This window comes from Gavialis gangeticus, unplaced genomic scaffold (genome assembly GCF_001723915.1).
Source record: "Gavialis gangeticus isolate Ggan-Ray unplaced genomic scaffold, GavGan_comp1, whole genome shotgun sequence".
Classification (NCBI taxonomy): domain Eukaryota; kingdom Metazoa; phylum Chordata; order Crocodylia; family Gavialidae; genus Gavialis; species Gavialis gangeticus.
Window position 1 is genome coordinate 1,437,603 of NW_017729024.1, and position 11,592 is coordinate 1,449,194.

Below are 11,592 nucleotides of genomic sequence, written 5' to 3' on the forward strand. Positions count from 1 at the left end.
AAAAAAAAAAAAAAAAAAAAGTCACTACTTGCAATGAAAATAAATGTCTGGTCAAAAATAACCATTATAAATGGACAAAGAATAATGTGGAGATATGAAACATAACCATGTGCTATGTATTGCTAATATGTGTTCATAGGAAATAAAGTACAATAAATTTGGGATGTTCTTTTATTCTGAAAGGAAGATATATTAAAAGTTCTCTGAATTGCTCGTCTCTGAAAGGTTTGTTCATTTGCTGGGATTATAATTTTTTCAAACACTAGAGGGGGTATTAGATTTAAAAAAGGCAACTACCTTGAAACAAATGAAATTTACCTTGGTTTGGGTGAATGCAAGGGTTCTCATCCTTAAATTGGTTATGTTTTATTTTTTTATATGATTTTTTTTTTTCAATTTATTTAACAAATACAAATTTTTAAGTAACTGTATTTTAGAGAGCTTGTGTATGTGGTTTTTATACTTCTTTAAAGATACGTAATAGGAAAACACTCTTTCAGTTTACGGTTACAAAAACCTGCCTTCAGAGTTCTAGGTACTTGCACAAGTTAAAATATTCAGTCCTTGGACTAATGTCAAACCTCCGTTTATTTTCACTAAGATTTTTACATTTCCAGTACATTGGCTGCTTTTACATGTTCTGACAAGGTGGGTGGTGATATTAAGCTATATTTTTTTTTTAAGTATTTGTCACCCTGAACAAGTTTGTTATTCAAGAATCTCTTAGCAACATACCATGAGGCATTTATTAATGCTACTTTACATAATTTAAAAACAGCAATACCATGCTACAAAAATGGGGAACATATACCCAGTTAAAAGTTTGCTTTTATATTTTTTTTAGTAGCTGCTGACCAGATGATTATACCTGCTTCTATAGGATAATTTGAAAAAAGGTAGAAGAAATCCTTAGGTCACTTATTCTAACATTTTCCAAAGACACCGTGTCCATAAGCACTTCAATCTAAAATAGCTGATTAGAACAATATAATTTTTCTATTTGTAATAAATGTATGTGGTAATATTACTGTGTTGTACCTGTGCTCTAGTGCTTCAGGAAAATGGTTTATGGTATTGGATTAATTCACAATCTAGTGTTCTGAAGTATATGTCAGGACACTTGACAGTTCAGTAAAAAGACCAAATCTCACTTCCTTTTAGTCATAATCGCTCTTTAAGGCAGGAAAAAAAATAAAAATAATCTATGCAAGATATCTGGGCTTACTGGATAAACAAAAATAAGGAAAGAAGACATTTTTTAGGGAATTAATGCCTACCATTCTTAGTCCTGTTCCTACAAACAAGGATGAAATCGTGGTTCCGTTGTAGTCAATGGCAAAACAGATTAATTTTAAAAAGGCAAAGTTTAATTTCAGTGGTGCTGACTGACTCTTTCAAATGAGATTACTTACGTCTGTAAGTACTTGTGTTTGTCTCAACTCAAATATCTAAAGATTCATAATAGTGCAGTAGATTGGTTTATTTTCTGCCAGGTAACTATGGCACTATACTTGCAATTGCGTTTGTGGGTAGGCTGCAGCATGGAGTCAGTTCCAGGTTCTTAGTTGATATATGTCCAGATTTTTTTTTCCCAACTGAATAGGTCGCTGCCAAACCTGAGGGTATCTGAAGACTCATGACCTGTATCTGATAACCTTACTTGTTTGATAGCCATTTTCTTCCCCCCACCTTTACAAGGGTAACTTTTTAATATTGGCAATGCTGAATTGCTGCCACTGAAAAGTTCCATGATTGCAGATGCCCATGAAATAATTCAGCATGTCAAATTTAAGTACATAATATCAATGATTTTTATGTCCTAACATCTGACAATAGAATTATGGTAAAGATATTGAAATGTGCATTTGTATTTCTGTTAATTATAAGAACATGTACCAGAAAAAATCTTGGCTTTAAATAAATTCTTAACTATAGAGTAATGGAATTTAGTATATAACAAATCCTTCCAGAGAAATCATATAAAAAGAAAACATCCAGTATTTTGCTTTTTAAATCCAGATTTTTAAAATACACAGATCTGTATAATTTATTTTCCACTATATTTTGTACAGAATTATGGTGATTATACTTTCTTTCCTAGAATAGTGTAAAAGTTATTCAGCAATGTTTAATTCACCTTCAGAAGCTGTATCTTCTATAATGGTAATATGTCTGGCACTGAACTTTTAATACACGGCGCTCCTGTGTTGTAGTTTTAGATGCTTCTGACTCCCATCTACAGAAATAAACCCAAACCTGTGAGACAGTGATCAAGTATGGAGGTCTTTTATCATATCCACTGAATGCTACTGAAATATGCCTATACCAGTGATTACATATTTACTTAATTATCTATTTTGCTACTACTGTGCCTAAATGATCGTGACCTATGTCAAGTCTTGGATATGAAGCACCAAGCCTGCTATTGGTAAAAACAGAACTGTAGAAAGGCGGCTGTATACTTAGATCTCATTTCATTTGCTTCTCCAGGGGGTTGTATTAGTAGTGTTTTCATTAGAAATGTTTTTACAGATGTCGGCTATCCAGATACGAAGTCTCTGTGGTAGAGAAGCAGTCAGGAATTTGGCATCCAGAACAGAAAGAAAAAAAGTCAGCTCTGAAAGACTAATTTATAGAAAAATAATTTACTGACTTTCTGATGTATAAATGTACAGTAACCCCATGGTGGCTTTAATATAGAGTAATTGAATTCTTGCAAGTATAGAAATTGTTTTCTATTTTTAACTCAAAAATCCCCCCTCACAAGCCTGTCATTCCTCATCGTAGAAGACTAAAATAGTGCCCGTTTAATAATGCTTTTGAAAAACACCCACTAATTTGTAGACCTACATTTTTTTCTTTTCTTCTGAAGTAGAATACTTGTGGTGATCTATTAGTATTTTGAACAATTTGTGTGTTTTTTTTATCATAAAACATTTTGCCTCACATAGGTACAGACAGTACCCGAGTGTGAAAGTACAGCAGTTTATTGAATATTTGATCAAATGTGTTGTAGTAGGTATGTGGATGCATTGACCCAAACACATTTTGCATTGATAAAACAATCTATATAATCATAATTCAAAGCACATATGGAAACTTTAGCTTTGTTTCAGGGTTCCTACAAAGCATCATTTGACATGAGGGTACATGCTATTTCTAAGCAATATGTAACTTGTATTTTACCATAAAAGGAAACACAAATTTATTTATTTTTCAGGGCAGAATGGTGATTTGTAGTCACTAAAAATCATTCTTTAATGTGATGTTTGAAATCCAAAATAAAGTATAATTGCTTTGCAGCTGAACTAAAGTATTTAGCTGGTTAAACAGTTCACCTGGGTTCTCCCAAAGTAGTAGTTATGATCTTTGCCATTTCAGGCAATGATAAAATTATGTCATAGGGCTCTTCATTTGAAGCAAGTTAGTATCATTGATTAGTGCCACTAGCCTTTTATTTCAGGAAATGATGATTTCCTGAAATAAACTTACCAGTGGGGAAAGCTTGGTTTTCCCTTTGCTTCTTTTAAAGCATAGTCAGTACACCAAACAGTTAGTATGTTGTATCCCAGTGACTGTGTTTTGCAAAAAGAGTGGTCGAGGACTTGTAATGTAACACATGTTAGAAATAAGGATTGAGATGTATTGGCAGGGCTGTGTCTGGAAATGGACATACGACTGTATCATCTGTCAAAGATAAGAGTTCTATTCTGCCAGGCACTGTACCCACACAGCACTAATAGTCTTCATCCTAGAAGCTTAGTGTATTATTCAAACTAGTGCCTTTTTATATTGTTCTATTTATACTATAAAAATTGATACACTTATGCTATAAAAATATACTATAAAAATTGATGCCTTTGATGCCACATTTTCATGAATGCTACTGAGTGTCCACAATTGTAGAGGTGGATTTGGGCTGTTTTTCTGAAAAATCTTGTAAGCCTTGTGGAAAAAGGTGTAAAAACTAAGTTCCTGTGTATACAATCCTTGCCCTAATTTTTGAGAGGGAGTATCACTGGGGGGCTGGAATCGATGATCTGTGAGGTCCCTTCCAGCCCCTAACAATCTATGAATCTATGAAAATGTATGTTGTATATGGACTCTATCTTTACTTTTCTTAAATTGGTATGCATATGAGAATGCTTGAAATATCACTTTTTGTTAACTCAGTTTCACAAAAGAGATATTTATCATCCAGAATAACCTAGAGCAAACTCCACAAGATACCACAGGCAACAGTATATGACAACTTACCATGTACTACTTGTAACATGTATATAGTGTCATGCTACCCAAGAGGAGAAGCTGCTACTTGCAAAACCTTGTACCATGTAGACATGGTAGACACTGCCTCTATAAAGAGTAAAGGTTTAATTTAATTTTTCCCCTCCTGAGTGGTTTCCCTTTCAATTTCCTACCAACCAAAACTTAACACACCTGTACTTCGAGGACAAGTACAAAATACTGCACTCAAGATGGAATAATTGCATGCACAAATACAGAGTGGGGGATAATTGTCTAGGCTATATTACTCCAAAGAAGGACTTGCAGCTTACAGTAGACCAGGAGCTGAATATAAGCCAATTCTGTATTGTTCCAGGACAGGGAGGAAGGAAGCCAACAGCATACTGGGTTGTATTAACAGAAGTATCACTTGCAAAGCAAGGGAAGTGATCTTTTTTCCTGCTCTATTCAGTGTTGATGGGTCTTCACCTGCAGTTTTTGGGTCCTACACTTCAAGAAAGATGTGAACAAATTAGAAAGAATCCAGCAGACTGACAAAAATAATTAGATGCCTAAAAAAAATTGATATATGAAGAAAGGCTGAAAGAACTAGGATTATTTAGCCTGAAGAAGAAGAAACTGAGGTGTAGAAGGGGGGGGATTTGATAACAGTCTTCAAATATCTGAAGGTTGATTATAGAGAAGATGGAGATAGGCTTTTCTCTGGCTGTAGGGAACAGGACTAGGAGCAGTAACCTCAGGTTGCAGCAGAAGAAATCTAGGTTGGAGATTCAGAAGTTTCTCACTCTGAGATGGTCGAGCATTAGAACACGCTGCCTAGAAAGGTTGTGGAATCTTCATCCCTGAAAGTTTTCTAGAACAGACCAAAAGGACACTTGGCTGGAATTAATACAGGGTAGAGATGCACCATAGCCCAGGGGTTGGCAACCTGCAGCTCACAGGCCAAATCCTGCCCACAGAGCCATTTAATCTCATGTGGATGTAGGGGCTTCAGCAACTGGACTGATCCAGTTGGGTCAGTGGCAGGTGGGCATGCAGTGGGTGGGCACGGGGACCCAGCCCCACTGCTTTTTCCACGGTATCCAGTGCCGCTGCTTTTCCTTGTGGACAGCTAGTGCTTTTCCCTGCAGCCACAGGGGGCTTCAGCAGCACTCACTTTCCCCTGCTGCCATTGGAACGAGCACTGGCTGCAAATGCTGTCCGGGGTACTTTGTGTGGGGAGAAGGCAGGGGGGCAGCATTGGTGCCAGGCACTTTCCCATACAGCAACTGGGAAAAGTAGCAGTAGCTGCCTTCTATTCACTGGCCCACCTCTGACCTGAACTGGGTCAATTCAGCCCCACAGCCTGAAAAGGTTGCTGTATCCTGCCTTAGATTAATTGTATCAGAGATGCATAAGCTTTCAAGAGTGCCAGCTTGCTTCATCAGATGCTGTCATATGCATATGTTTCAGTTAGATTCCCTTCCTGTTTCCCTGCAAGCAAGGCCAGCTTTGAAACTGCCCTCGTTTTGTTTCAAGGCTGTTTTGAAGCCTTTTGTTTTGTTTCAATTTTGCCGTTTCCAGCTCAAAATGAGTCAAAACAGTATTGAAACAAAATACCCAGCGAAATTTTGCACAGCCCTCTGCTGGACTCTCCAAATTGTCTGTGTCCTTTCTGTAGTGGGGGGGCCCAAAACTGGACACAGTACTCCAGATAGAGCTTCACCAGTGCTGAATAGAGGGAAATAACCACTTCCCTTGATTTGCTGGCAACACAATTACCAATATAGCCCACTAGGGTGCTAGCCTTCTTGGCAACAAAGGCATGCTCTTGGCTCATATTTAGCTTATTGTCCACTGTAACCCCCAAGTCCTTTTCTGCAGGGCTGCTGCTAAGCCAGTCAGTCCCCAGCCTGTACTAGCAAGTGGGATTGTTCCTCCTAAATGCAGGACTTTGTACTTGTCCTTATTAAATCTCATGGCATTTCTTTTGGTCCAATCCTCCAATTTCTCTAGGTCTCTCTGAATCCTAACCCTACCCTCCAGCATATCTACTACTCCCCAAGTCATTTGCAGACTTACTGAGGGTGCACTTTATGCCATCTTCCAGATCACTGATGAAGATATTGAACAAAACCAGCCCCAAGACCAACCCCTGGGGCACTCTACTTGATACCAGCTGCCAGCTAGACATGGAGCCCTCAACTACTACCCTACTACTACGCTCTGGGCTTGATGATGGAGCCATTTATTATTTGTTTACTGTTTAATTTTACTTAGCATTTACAATGGGCATAACTGTGGTTAAGTTGGCTGAATTATTTTCTGAACTACCCACCATTAAAATGAAGTTTTGGGTGTAAGACTGGTACTAATTCTCACTTGAAGTCAATGAGGCTTCAGAGGTGCAACTGGGGAGAAACTAGACTGAAGAATCTTTTCTCCTCCTTGGTGATGCCTGGGTTAGAATGAACACAGCTTGATTTCTTTTTTTTCCCCAAATGCAAAATACAGGCCACAAACCCCGGCTGGTTAACTCTACAAATTAGATTTGATTCATTAGGAGTAAGCATGGACCACACATGCTCTGCTGTTTTAACAAAGCAACGTGAAGATTTGAATTGCACTATAAATGACTGAAGAGACTGCTAAAATATGTCACTAAATGCGAGACCTCTACTACATTGACCGCTTGCAGTGACACTGTCAACTTAGATTTCCAACTGCTGCTACTAATGCCAAGTCATTAGCTGTTCTTCACACTAAGAATCTAGTTCAGACAGTGGCTTAAGTTTGTGTGAATCCATATTTCTGAACAAAATTTAAATGTTTCAAAAGTTTTAGCAAACACTAGTGGCCACATGTGAGCAGCCCATTGGATGGGACACAGCAATAGTTGCCACAAAGACACACCCTCCAGCTAGAGGTGATAGGACTTCTGCTTTGCTCCTCCTGCCCTCAAGGAAGCTTGTCAGTGAGTGGAAGAAGATTGCTCCATCAACTGTTGTCGCCATGTCACCAACTGTTGAGGCTTCCCCCAGGCTTTGGGTGGTCTCCAGCCTCCGCTCCCTGATCATGAGGACATTGTCCCCATCCAGGCTCTGGTGGCAGAGTCTGCCTTGGCAGCAGGCAGCTCCCACAGGTAGGGAGCAATTTCCTGCTCCCTGCTACAAATTTGCTGCTAGTTGGCCGTCTACCCATGCTGTACTTTGCAGTAATTACTTGGTGGTTAATCTGCTACTTGCATTTGCAGGTAGGAAATTAACTGCCAAGTAGAGCAAATTGCTGCACAGTAAGGGTCAGCACATGTTGACAGTAACTCTTACTATGCAGTAATTAGCTCCACTGTGTAGCAAAGCATCTCATGTAGACATGTCCCTTGATTACCAATTAGCAAAGTACAGAGAACTTAAAGAAAGAGGGTTGTAATCTTTTTTGAGTAACTGCCTCATTTTAATAACTAAAGCTGAGAGCTTGCTAGGAGAACCTTGGTTAGTCTACTGTTATCTTAAAGAAACAGCTGTATAACACAGGGAATTCGTGCAGGCTAGTGGAGTGCTAAACCTAACTTTGTCACTGGCTTGTGATGAGGTCTTCTGTCTGCCTTAGTTTCCAAATCTGTATGATCAAAACAACTCTGCTGCACAGAGTGTTGTAAGGATTAAGTAGGTAATGTTCATAAAACCCTTAAAAATGAAGTTGAAGTATTGTTTATAATATCCTTTATATTGAGTGAATAACTAATTGTGAGGGCTTTAGTGAATACTTTTATAGGAAAATCATTTCCTGACTTATTAGTATTTCAATACTAATAAAATGAATCCTCCTTAGCCTAACAAATGTGATAGATAATGTTCAAAGTGAAACTTAAAGGGGTTGGGGTGAGGTATTAGTAAAATAACCATAAGCCTCTATGAAGCCAAAGGTCTCTGTCACAGAAAAGCAGACAAAAAAAGGAGACATACACCTCATCATTGAATTCAATTTTAGTGATAAGACTGTAAATTTTCTAAACTGGCCTGGAGTTTAGCATAAACACTCCAAGGAGCCGCTGGACCACAGAGAGAGAAAAAGGAAAGCAATTGCTAGCTCTGGCTGCTTTTCCATTGTAGGGAATGCTTGCTATCAGCTCTGAATCTCACAACTTTAAAAATCTCCCTATATATCTACCAGTTACCAGCATTCTTGTAATGGTGAAAAATATCTGATCTCTGGGGAGCAGCAAGAAGGGGGATGGAGAAGAGAGCAGATGCATTGCATTTAGGCCATGACTAACAGCTGCTACAAAGCCTATTTGGCAGTCAGGTCTCTCTTTTGCCACTTACTCCTTGGCTAGTGCTGCTGAGCTTAGATTAGAGTGAAGAGTCCATCCATTTTAAGCTGGTGATAAAATTTTGATAAATTGTGCTCCAGAGGAAACATTTGCACTCTTATGGTGCACAAACAGGAGAGGGGGTGAGCAGGCTTCTCTTACACCCAAATGAATTTTAGTGAAATTTATTGATGAATGATGTGAAAAATACAGTGGTCACATGCACAGAGAAGCTACATTTTAATCTCTACATATTTATATTGAAATGAGTCACACAATATCAAGTCTAAGTGTTTGTTGCACAACTTTCTTAATAATACATTCCTCTTAAATTTACATAGTCATTATAGGTGCTCTTATAACAAATAACCAAGTTTCCCTCCTTCCCCCAAGCTACTGAATAAATTATTCACAACATTTTTCTGTCATTGTCCACTAGCTCCAGTGGAACTATCCCACCACTATAAAAGGGAATAAAGTACCTTAGCCTGAACAAACACGTCTAGAATTAAAAAATAAATGGCTATCCATGTCTTCATTTTGCTGACTGCTTATTTTACCGCTCAAGTTTCAGATAAAAACACATTTCATGCTGTAAGGAATGCAATCTGTTACAGAGCATGAACAACATACCAACTTGTGTACCACAAAATAACAAGTTTGTGTGAGTACAGGCAGGACTGCTGTTTATACTGCCAGATTCAAACTTTTAGTTAGATAATTTTTGGCAGTGAAAGAACTAGCCTGTTACTTATATACCAGTTAATACTTTTAAAACAAAACAAAACAAAACCCTTCCTTCCCTCTCCCAAAAGAAAAATTCCTTTTTATGGCCCCATAAGTCCTACTTTAACTGTATTTTTTATGTTGTAATAGATATTTTGGGAAAAGTTATAGTAATTTCCATCTTTCTCCAGCAAGTAAAAATAAAAACTGCTGTAATATTTTAATTATGTTTTAACACAAAGTTTTAAGAGTAGTAAATTAAGATTGAGGCAAATGAAATACGTTGACTTTTATGTTAACAGGTTTAAGGTAGAATTTGTTGCTTTTGAATTAGCTATAGAAGAGGCTATAGCCATTTCCAGTCATTTGCTTTTGGTAGATAAGATTCACTTACATGAAAGGACAGAATTACATAATAAACCATATAAAATGCTATGCAAGATTTTTTAATTAGCATGTTGAATGACAGAAGGGAAAGCAAACAGGAATTACAGTTAAAGATTTTCTTTAAGACATAAAATGTTCTTTCTCTGTTTTCTAGGGCAGTGCCTCAGTGGTAGGGCATCAGCCTCAAAGTGCGTAATTTTCACCGGAAGAAATTAAATGTAATATCAGTCTTCAAGGGGAATGTTCTGAGGGTGGGTAAGAAGCAACAGCAAGCGTGAAACTTTCATTGGCCGGAATTTCTGGCTCACGCTGATACTAACTTTTGTTCTTGTTTCCTTCACCTTTTAAAAAGAGACTTTTTAAGTTTCTTAATGGAAGATTTAAAATCTTACTTTTATTCATGCATCCTCATAAATACATGTTTTTAAAATATCACAATCTAAACGGCTTTTTCTAGGTCCATTTTTGTTATCATAGGATCTATTTTAATGGCTATTAAGCTACAGTGTCCGTACCTTATCTTTGTCAGTTAATGTATCTAATTCCACCATTCCCGGAGGGAATAAACCTGAAACTAAAGCCTGCAATATATTAAAGAATCAAGAACGCTTATGCAGAACAAACAGAGGATTTAGCTTGAATAAACAGCAGAGATCTCAGTGTCTTTTATGTCCAGGGCTCAGAACTAGAAGAAGAAAATGACTATAAATCAACCCCATGAAACAACATAACATAAATGTTGTATGTTTATTTAAAACTTTATACAATCATTTATCTGGGCTATAGCTCAGTTTCAAAAAGTGCTCTGCTGTAATGAGGCACTGAAGCTAGCAGTGATCAAGAGTAAAAAGACAGATAGTCTTCAACCAGAATTTGCTTATGGGAAAAATGAAAAGCACTTAAGCAGACACAAAGTACCTACAGCCAGTAGATCAAGCGAGAGGATAACACAGTAATAACAAAAACTTTGATAAATTTTTTCCTGTTTCTCTTCAAAATATCACATTTCTTGTAATGTGACATTGTTTTGAGAACTAGGAGGCAGCAATTTATGCCTTAATTTTCACACTTGAATAAAGGCTGATTTGTTGTCACTATGTGAAGTATGACATGTTTTTCCATAAGAATTAAGATTAAAAAAAAGCAGGCTGCAACTTCATCTTAACTTGCATACCAGAGGGAGGGCCTCTTTAAATGTGCTGCTGTGTACTCTCCCATCTGTAACAATGCTTAGGGTTTAGAGAGATGATCGTAACGGTAAGTATTGTTTGCTGTTTGTGGGAGACTAAAAAGCCAGCATATGTATTTACTCTCTAAAGAGGCATGGTCAACATCAGACATACTATAGTAAATGTAATGCAGATTTTATTGTGAGCAAATGAATGCAACTTTCTTCTGTACACATGGCCAGATTCTACCACTTTTGCACTGGATGCGTCTACACGTACATTAAAACACTTTTACTAATGCACATTAAATTTAGTACCTCCAATATGAGGCACTAAATAAATGTACATTAGACTGTGCTAATGCATAGTAGCACAAGCATATTTTTTTTAGGTGATGCTTAATGCACAGTAGCCGATTCTGCTGCACGTTAGCATATTAGCGCTGTTGTTTTTACACACTGCTTTAATGCACAGTAGAATCGGCTACTGCACGTTAAAGTGCACGTGTAGATGCACCCACTGCATAGCTTCTTATTTCTTGAATAGTCCCAAAGTGGAATTTGGCAGTTCTACTAAAGAAGTGAAGTACCATTTAACATTGTATGGCAAAACCTGGCTCAGAGGTATCCTGATCTCTTGAATTTGTAGTCTTTCACTCCTGTGTAATAGATGAAAGGTGATTGGTTTCCTGCAGTACCAGGCCTAATGTCCTGCTAAGAAGCTCCGTAAACTCTCATAGTATGGGTAACAAGCAGGAGGAACTCACCCTCC

General features: G+C 37.6%; 1 long non-coding RNA gene across 1 annotated transcript in view; it reads right to left on the reverse strand.

Annotated features, from left to right (window-relative positions):
* The window catches only part of LOC109297185, a 22,804-nt gene that overhangs the window by 814 nt on the left and 10,398 nt on the right, over positions 1–11,592 (reverse strand). Inside the window, exon 3 of the long non-coding RNA XR_002097231.1 lies at positions 6,440–6,446. This is a non-coding gene — a long non-coding RNA (uncharacterized LOC109297185). The remainder of the gene's footprint in view (positions 1–6,439; positions 6,447–11,592) is intronic.